Genomic DNA, 9,696 nt, shown 5'->3' on the forward strand with positions numbered 1-9,696 from the left:
CCATGCCATGTAGGGACTTAAAGATCATAACTAAGACCTTGAACCTCACCCGGAAGACAACTGGTAACCAATGCAGCTCGCGGAGCAAAGGTGTAACATGGTAGTACCGGGAAACTCCCAAGACAACTCTCGCGGCCGCATTCTGTACCAGTTGGAGCCTCCGAGTGGTCTTCAAGGGAAGCCCCATGTAGAGAGCATTACAGTAGTCAAGGCGAGAGGTCACGAGCGCATGAGTGACCGTGCACAGGGCATCCCGGTCCAGATAGGGCCGCAACTGGCGCACCAGGCGAACCTGGGTGAAAGCCCCCCTAGTCACGGCCACCACATGATCTTCCAGGGTAAGCCGTGAATCTAGGAGGACTCCCAAGTTGCGAGCCCTATCCACGGGGGGTAAGAGCTCACCCCCCATAGAAAGAGATGGAACATTTTGAATGTCCCGGGATGCCGGAATGCACAGCCACTCAGTCTTGTCAGGGTTGAGTTGAAGTCTGTTCCTCCCCATCCAGACCCGAACCGCCTCCAGGCAACGGGACATCACAGCGAGGGCATCACTGGGGTGGTTTGGGGTCGAAAAGAAAAGTTGGGTATCATCGGCATATTGATGATACCCAACTCCAAAACCACGAATGATCTCACCCAGCGGTTTCATATAGATGTTGAACAGGAGAGGCGAGAGAACCGACCCCTGAGGAACTCCACAAATGAGAGACCTAGGGGCCGATCTCTGCCCCCCTGCCAACACCGACTGCGAACGTCCCAGGAGATAGGAGGAGAACCACCGAAGAACTGTGCCTCCCACTCCCAATCCCCTGAGACGCTGCAGCAAGATACCATGGTCGATGGTATCGAAAGCCGCCGAGAGGTCTAATAGGACTAGGACAGAGGAATATCCCCTGTCCCGAGCCCTCCAGAGATCATTCACCAGAGCGACCAATGCCGTCTCCGTGCTGTACCCGGGCCTGAAACCCGATTGGTAGGGGTCCAAATAATCCGCTTCATCCAGGACCAAAGGGAGCTGATGCGCCACCACACTCTCAACAACCTTCGCAAGAAAGCGAAGGTTGGAGACTGGACGAAAGTTGTTCAATACAGCTGGGTCCAAGGCAGGCTTCTTGAGGAGAGGTCTCACCACCGCCTCCTTCAAGACGGTGGGGAAATAACCCTCACTCAAAGAAGCAGATATAACCGCCTGGAGCCAGCCTCGTGTCCTCTCCCTAGCTGCATAAACCAGCCAGGAAGGGCACGGGTCCAACAAACATGTGGAGGAGCTCAGCCTTCCCATAATCCTGTCCACTTCATCAGGGGTCACAGAATCAAACTCTTCCCAGATAACATTGACAAGACCGCTCGTGTCCTGATCGCCAGACTCTGCCCAGTTGGAGTCCAAACCGGTCTGAATCCGAGCGATTTTATCCGACAGATGTTGACTAAATTCCTCGGCACGACCCTGCAAGGGATCCTCCCTCACCTCCTGATTAAGAAGTGAGCGAGTCACCCTAAACAGGGCGGCCGGGCGATTATCTGCGGACGCAATGAGGGTAGAGAAGTAGTTACACCTCGCCACCCTCATCGCTGCGAGATAAGACCTAATATAGGTTCTTAACCGCAACCGGTCGGGTTCGGATCGGCTCGACCTCCAACAGCTCTCTAGGCCCCGTTTCCGACGCTTCATCTCCCGGAGCTCCGCGGAAAACCATGGAGCTCGCTGGGATCTGCGCCGGGTCAGGGGCCGCAAGGGTACAACCCGGTCAAGTGCCTCAGTGGCTGCCCTTTCCCAGGCTTCCACTAAGGCATCCGCCGAGCTGTGAGCAATGGAGGCAGGTGGGGACCCCAGCGCCACTTGGAATCTATCAGGATCCATTAAGCGTCTGGGGCGGTACCATCTGATTGGCTCCGTATCCCCACGGCGGGGGGTGGCAAAACGGAAGACCATCCGCAGGAGATGATGATCGGTCCATGACAGGGGCATAATGAATGGAGAGCCCCCACCAAGATCATCCAACCACCGTCTAGATAAAAAAATCAGGTCAAGGGTGTGGCCTCCCTCATGAGTTGGTTCAGAAATTACTTGCGTCAGGTCCATGGCCGTCATGGAAGCCATGAACTCCCGAGCTAGCTCAGATGAGCCTCCCAGGGATGGTAGATTGAAGTCTCCCAAAACTATAAGTTTGGGAAACTCAGCCACCAACCCTGAGAGGATATCGAGCAGCTCGGGCAGGGCTGCCGCTGTACGACTAGGCGGAATGTACGCCAGCAGCAAGCCCAACTGCGCCCCGGAACCAAATCTCACAAAGAGAGACTCACACCCGACTATCTGAGAAACGGTGGTCTCCCGCGGACATAAGGTCTCCCTAATAGCAACCGCCACTCCCCCACCCCTACCTTGAGCTCGTGGCCGGTGCAGCACCCGGAAGCCTGGTGGGCAGAGGTCAACCAAAGGGACCCCACCCTCTGGGCCCAACCAGGTCTCCGTGATGCAGGCCAGGTCCGCATGCTCACCCTCAACTAAATCCCTAACGAGGGGAGCTTTGTTGACCATGGACCTGGCATTCAGATACACCAGCCGGAGCTCAGGAGGCTGCACATCCTCGCTCCCGGAACCACGGGGAAGAAGCAGAGGGTCGGAGTGCCTCACCGCTTGCAAGTAGCGGAGATGGCCCTCCCAGTAGCGATACGGCCCCCTGTCTATCCGCCTGCTGCCATTCCCCATTGTGGGAATTGGTAATCCCACGACCCGCTCGTGAGCTCTGGAGACAGCGACACCCCGTTCTCCCGCCGCGCGGTCGGACCCAAGTCTGGCCTGAACCATGGTTGATTGGCCACCCCCCAAAGCCAGACAACCCTTATCACCCACCCCTCTCCCTAACCCTATAAAAAATTTAGATAAAAAAATGATCAGAGGCCTTCTATTAACTTTACATTGACGGCCCCTGCCCCTGCCCAGCCATCTCTCAGGGTCCCAAAACTCGGGCCCGTCATCGAGATTAAAAGTGTTTAAGGAGGCGGGTCGCAGCCAGGAGAGGGGGGCTCCCCTGAGGGCATACAAGTCCGTGCTAGTATATTTTCGCATAAGTCTAGCAAGTCCAGGAAAGGCGTCCCATTAGTTGTATCCATGGTGTCGGGCCGGGCACGCCCGACATTCAGACGGGCCGCGGGGAGACTCACCCGACCGTCAGGCTCCTGCTGAGCGCCCCGTCAGGCCCCGAAGCCTCCCGCCAGCGCCCAACGCCTTCCAGAGGGCCAGGACAGCGTACAGCCCTCCCCAGACCCCCTGCCGGCGCTCGTCGTCTCCCGGAGGACCGGCTCGGCATACGGCCCCTCCCAGCTTCCCCGTGACCGCTCGGGGCAACGTACCGGGTCGCAGGGACGTTCGCCGGCCTCCTCGTCTCCTCGCCATGCTGCCGGGCTCCGGAAACGGCTGGCCACGCCCACACCACTCTGACGGGCCGAGGAATGGGACAATTGGGAAAACGACGCAGCGGCGGGCCGCCTGTCAGCTGGGGAGGCCGCAAACCAGCCGGCCGGCTCCCAGAAGCTGCTTACAGGCTGGGAAGGAGCTGTGCGATGGGCCGGGCGATGGCTGCCCTGCGCCCGAGCTGCAGGTCAAGAATGGATGCCCGGGCGGGCCAGGGGGTGACGGAGACGACCGGTGGGCCGGGGAGGGGTTTAGAGCGCAGGTTGCAGCGGTCTGGGGTGGTGAGAGGACAAAGGAGCCTAGGCAGGGTTCTGGGGGGACGGAGAGAGGTTTAGGCTGGGGGGTAACTTACCGGCTGCATTGGTGGTGGGGTGGGAGCCAAAAGGAGGGAATCTTGGGAGGCGGTGTTTAAGTAGGGTGGGGGCGTGGTGGTGTGATTAGGGTGTGGTGGTGGGAGTCGGCTCTGCCGGTTATTTAACAGCGTTGACTGTGCTGTAAAGTCAACGCTGACTTCATTGGTCTTTAAGCAACTGTTTATGAGGAAAATAAACACGGCTAGAAGAACCAGCTCCCGTTCCGGTTTCCATCTTTGGGTGACTCGTCGGACGGGGTCTGATACATGGGAGGATCGAAGCATAAAGACAGATATCTAGGTCCCCACCCAACTTCACTGCCACTCAGTTGAGTGCCCCCAGAGACAGGCCACCCCCTGCCCTCTCACGATGGGTTGCCACTCTGTTCCTGGAGGTGGGCCAGATATCCTCTGGGTAGGCAACCCCATAGAGCTCCCACCTCCATGGGGCCGCAGATGGAAAAAGTCAAGCCACTCTCCCACCGTGGCCGATACCCAGGTATGTCCCAAAATCCAAGGGGAGAGGGAGGGGGTAGGCAGAAAAGATGATAAATATGTATGTCCATATGTCCGAGGCAAAAAGGGCAAGCAGGCCAGGATAGTGAAGATGGTCCAATTCGCCAACATCGCTGCAAAAGCAGTCCAAAAGCGGTGCGGGAACCACGTCATCTTAGCACCATTATGATGATCCGCGGTCATCTTCTCCGCCACTAAATGGACTGAAGACGCCGTCGCCGCCAAGATGACTAACAGTCGCCCTTTCCACCGTCGAAACGGCCCGAGGGCGACATTGCCGCTAAAAAGCAGCCCAAGGCGAGCTAGGGCAACGTGAGGACCCCACCGCCGGCGAGAGGGCCAAAAGCCGAAAAAGCGTAAAGCCAGCCACCGGCACACAGTTCGAGAAACGCCGGTGCCGCCGGTGATCCTTAGTCATCATTATTCTAAACCTGTATTAACCTAATTATACTTTATAAAACACAGCTTGGTTTTTCCAGCAAGCTAACTGGGAATTCAGCCCCCCCTCTCAGGAAATATTAAAAGGGCAGAATATTATATTTCCTCAAAGGATCTTAAAGAGGCAGAAAACCATACCCAGTTTTTCTTAATAGCCCCAAGTCTCCCTCCCCAAGCAGAAACCAGCTATGTAGAAATGCAGATGTAAATAATCCATTCAGGAAGGTTGGAGCCCTCCAGCTAGAAACTTAGGAAGACAAAAACACCTAAAATCTACATATCCCACCCAAACTCTAGGACAGGACATAATAGGATTAACCCACAGATGCCAAATGGGCACACTCAGACTCAGGTCAAAGTGCACGACACAGGAAATATAAAGCCTCAAACAGGAACAGGAAATGACTCCAAACAAAAGCCCAAGAGGGTATAAAACCCACTCCCTATTACATGTGCTCACTCTTCTTCCAGAGCCATCTTTCTGTCTGGCTCTCCTCTTCAATAAACAGCAACCTTCTTTGTAAAGCGGTCGCCATGTTGTTTATTTCCAGCTTGGACTGAATCATGAAGACTTTTCCTTTCTACATAACCTAATATAAACAATAAGTTTCCCAGCTGCCAATTTTATAAAAATATGCATGTGCATATATGCTATCCTCTGACCCTGCTCCTATGCATTTCTTATTTCATTTCACACAAACTGGAAATAACATTAATTGCTAATATCCCCAAGTCATATTTTTGCTGTATATGTATATTTGTTAGATTTCCGTTTGCAAAACAACCATGAACTTGTGGCAAAATGAAGCTCTTATTTTAAAAAATGATATTTTCCTATATTAAAAAAATCCCTCTATCAACCATTTCATAAACATGCACTTCCATAAAGCTTCTATAGCTATAGGGGCAACAGCAAGTAAAGGGAAGGTAGGGAATGGGAACAGGAAATGACATAGTAGTTTCTAAAAAAAACCAATTTCTTTTAGGCTGTACAAAAATTTTCTCATTATTCTCCTCCATTTATATGAAAGCCTGAAAAATGACCTGATGAGTTTAAGGGGTGATATACTTAGCTCCTGCATTTTCAAAAAGTTCCAAATCATTTTTGCACATGTATAACTACTAGAGGTTTGGTGCTACTTTTCAAGTAGGAGAACTGCCCAATTCAAAGTGTTAGAGCAGACGTCCCCAACCTTTGGGGCACCAGGGACCTCATCAATAAAAATGCAAATTTCTTTTCACAAAGTGAAAGAAGGCTAAAACATATGAATGGTTGCAGAAATTGGATATATCTAGTTTAATGAAAAGAAGGACTAGGGGTGACATGATAGCAGTGTTCCAATATCTAAGCAGCTGCCACAAACAACTTATTCTCCAAAACACTTGAGGCAAGACAAGAAGCAATGGATGGAAACTAATCAAGGGGAGAATCAATTTAGAACTAAGGAGAAATTTCTTGACAGTTAGAACAATTAATCAGTGGAGCAACCTTCCTCCAGAGGTTATGAATGCTCCAACACTGGAAGTGTTTAAGAGATTGGACAACCATTTGTCTGAAATGGTATAGGGCAGGGGTGTCAAACTGGCGGCCTGTGGGCTGGATCCGTCACATGCAGGCCATGCCCACCCCAGCTCTGAAAAGTCACGATATGTCATGATACATCAAGTGACATGATCCAGTTTCACAGCCGTAGTATAGGGTTTCCTGCCTGAGCAAGGGGTTGGGCTCTGTAATTCTGTTAATTTCAGGATGGTGGACTGCAATAGCACACCCCAAAAGGGGTGGGAGTGCAACCCCTTTATATAGACTTATGCAAATCAAAATATATATGTAATTCATGAGGTCAAAGGTACTGATGTAATGAAGATGAGACTACAAAGCCAATTGTGTTATTAAAAATGCAGAGGCTGTGGGAGACTTCCGGTTTTGCGCCATAGTGCATGGCCGAGGGATTGCAGAGCTCCGCACCCCATGGTTAGTTTTGCCCTGCCAAGGGACCGTAAATGGGTCTAAAGTTGCCCGAGAGATGCGACAAAGGAAGAGGGGTGCCCCAATGATTGCGGAACGATGGCAGTCATACCACTCAATCTGGGGGAAACCCTCTAATCCAACAGGAGAAAAGCTGGCCACACCTCAGTGACCATCACAAGCTACTTGCAGCTGAAGTCCAAAGGCACTAACCAGAACAATGGTGAACAGTGTGCTTGAAACTGGGTGAGGAATTCAATCTTCTGTCTCCTATTTGTATCTGATTTCCTGGAAAAGATCCCCAAGAAGCAAAAATCCTCCCAAAGTGAGAAGGGAGGGAACTACACTCCCAGCCTCCCATAGACGGAAGCAGTGAATTAAACTCATGGGGAACAAAAATATATTGAAATGAGATTAAAAATACTACATTTTGAACAAATTTGAAAACTGAGAAAACTGTTAAAATTCCATACCCAAAAAGTATTGATGAAATTATAAAATAATAATAATAACTCTTTGCTTTAAAAATTGGAAAATGAACAGCTAATGACAACTAGTGGAGGACTAGAGAAAACTATAGCTGCATTGACTCAGAATTTGGCAAGACTCCGAGAAATAGCAAAAAACAGCTGGGAACAAAGCATTGGGCTATCTAACACAGAGTGAAACTATATATGTTTAGAAACTGTTGATCTTCTGGAATTATAAACACACTGAGCTGCATTTTTAAGTTTAAGAACTGTTTGCAGAGAAAGAAAAACCTTGGCCTTTGGCTAATCTCCTAAGGGGAAGTTATTGAAAGCTTTCAGGTGGTTAAAAACTTTGGACTGAAATCTTGGCTGGCTGATAATCATAAGATCCCTGAAAAAAAAAGAACTGTAAGAAAACACTGCTTTCAGTGATACTTTGATAATTGGAATGTATTGGATTTAAAAAAACCATATATAAAGATGATAACTACACAAGATTTGGTTGTTTGGATTTTAAGATGGGTTGGTTTGATAAAGCTAATTAAAGAGACTACCACACCGGTGAAAGACTACCTAGAGGAGACAAAATGGATGTTTTATATTTATCTAAAAGTGACAGAAAACCACACCTAACACCTCCTCCTGAAGACCCCACTATGGAACATCAGACATCTGCAGGAATAATAACTCAAGACAAAGCAAATACATTCCAGGAGAAAATATATGCAATGCTGCAACAGATTCAAACAACAATTGTCTTAAATCATGATGAGATTAAAAACAACTTTGATAACATAAATGAACATCTCTAACCTAAACTCACAATTAATCAACACTCAAAAAATGACTATAAAGAATGAACAAATTAATCAGACAATAGAACACAAATCAGATGAAAATGACTTAAACATGAAAGCTACAAATGAAGATAACTACAACTTAGCACACAAAATTTTGCTACAACAAAGGAAATAAAAAAGATCTTTTATCTTCCAGGAGTTCAAAACAAACTTGAGGACAAAAAAAGATTTAATAAAATGTATTGAAGAGCTGTTAGGAGAATCATTAAAGTGTGGGAGACAAAAAGCAAATATTCTACTCAATTATTATTTTTTATCTCCAACAGTATCTACAAAAATAAAACCTGGCAAGCTAAACATACTGATTTGGAAAGCGACGTGGCAAAAGAAGAAGATTAGAACTAGACTTAAGAGATGTGATTCAGCGTACCAGATGGAATACTATATAACTAAACACCTGTTTGAATACGGTTAAAAAATATAAAGTTTGGATATAAAGAGGCCCTATAGCAGGCATGTCAAACTGCCAGCCTGTGGGCCGGATGCATCACACTGAAACCGTGCCCATCCCATTGTCGGCAATGGGGAAAAAGTCCCGATGCGTCGTATGACATCACGTGACATCGCAGGTTTGACATACCTGCCCTATAGTAAGATTGCTAGATGGTGTATTATATGATTAAATACTTGTTTGAACATGGTCAAAAGAATAGATAAAGCTTGGACATAAAGGGGCCCAATAGTAAGAGGGATAAGATATATAAGTAGTATATTTTTATAGTGTATGAAATGTAAAAATATTGACAGTGTATTTGAATGAAAAGTTTGGATATTCAAAGGTAATGAATTTTGAGAAAATTATGACTGATGAGTGGTTTCAATACTGAGGGGAAATAAAGCTTAAATAAGAATCTTGAAAACAGGACATATAATGACTTAATAAGATGACTTTTATAAATACAGTTGAAATATAAGCTGATAAGAAAATATGTTATATTTTGATGTTATTGTTATATGTATAAATACTAGAAAAATGTTTATAGCTAACTATATGTATTGAAAGTATTAAAACTTATATTTCTTTAAAGTAGACAAAAGAGAATATTGTTGGAAGAAGAGAGGATCAAGGAAATATATTATCAACTAACATACTGATCATACTGTATTAGAATAGCCATTACTGTTAAATTTTTATTTATAAGTGCACCTCCCTTGGTCTTGCTTTCTGGAGCATTCCTCAACTTCAAACATCACTTCTGTTATCAACATTCCTTTGCCTTCTAAACATTTTTATGGATGCACTGGCATTTTTACGGCTTTCCAAGAGACCCAGGAAAGATAATAGGGGAGATTGAGAGTGATCTGTTTAGCTAATCCCACATTTTCCATTTTGTATTCGCAGCCATTGTGCAATGGGAAATGAAACAATTGAACAGTACCATCTATGCAACTAAGTAGCACTAATGTTAAATATATTAATATAAACTACTAGGTTTCACATTTTGATGCACTAAAATGAATGGCTAAATTATGGCCCAGTCTTTATTTTAGAGCAGTTTGGTTAATTCAGTAAATTATGATTGCAATGTCTCTGTATTATGGTCACTGGCCAATGTTGCATACATAACATTCCCTTATATTTTACATTAATTAATCTGGGAAAATAACCACTGCCTAATTTGTTCTTACCAGAAAAAAATGAATCAACAGTACAGTATTATTTTACCTATCCAAAA

Source organism: Vipera ursinii (assembly GCF_947247035.1).
Source record: "Vipera ursinii genome assembly, chromosome: 4".
Lineage (NCBI taxonomy): Eukaryota > Metazoa > Chordata > Lepidosauria > Squamata > Viperidae > Vipera > Vipera ursinii.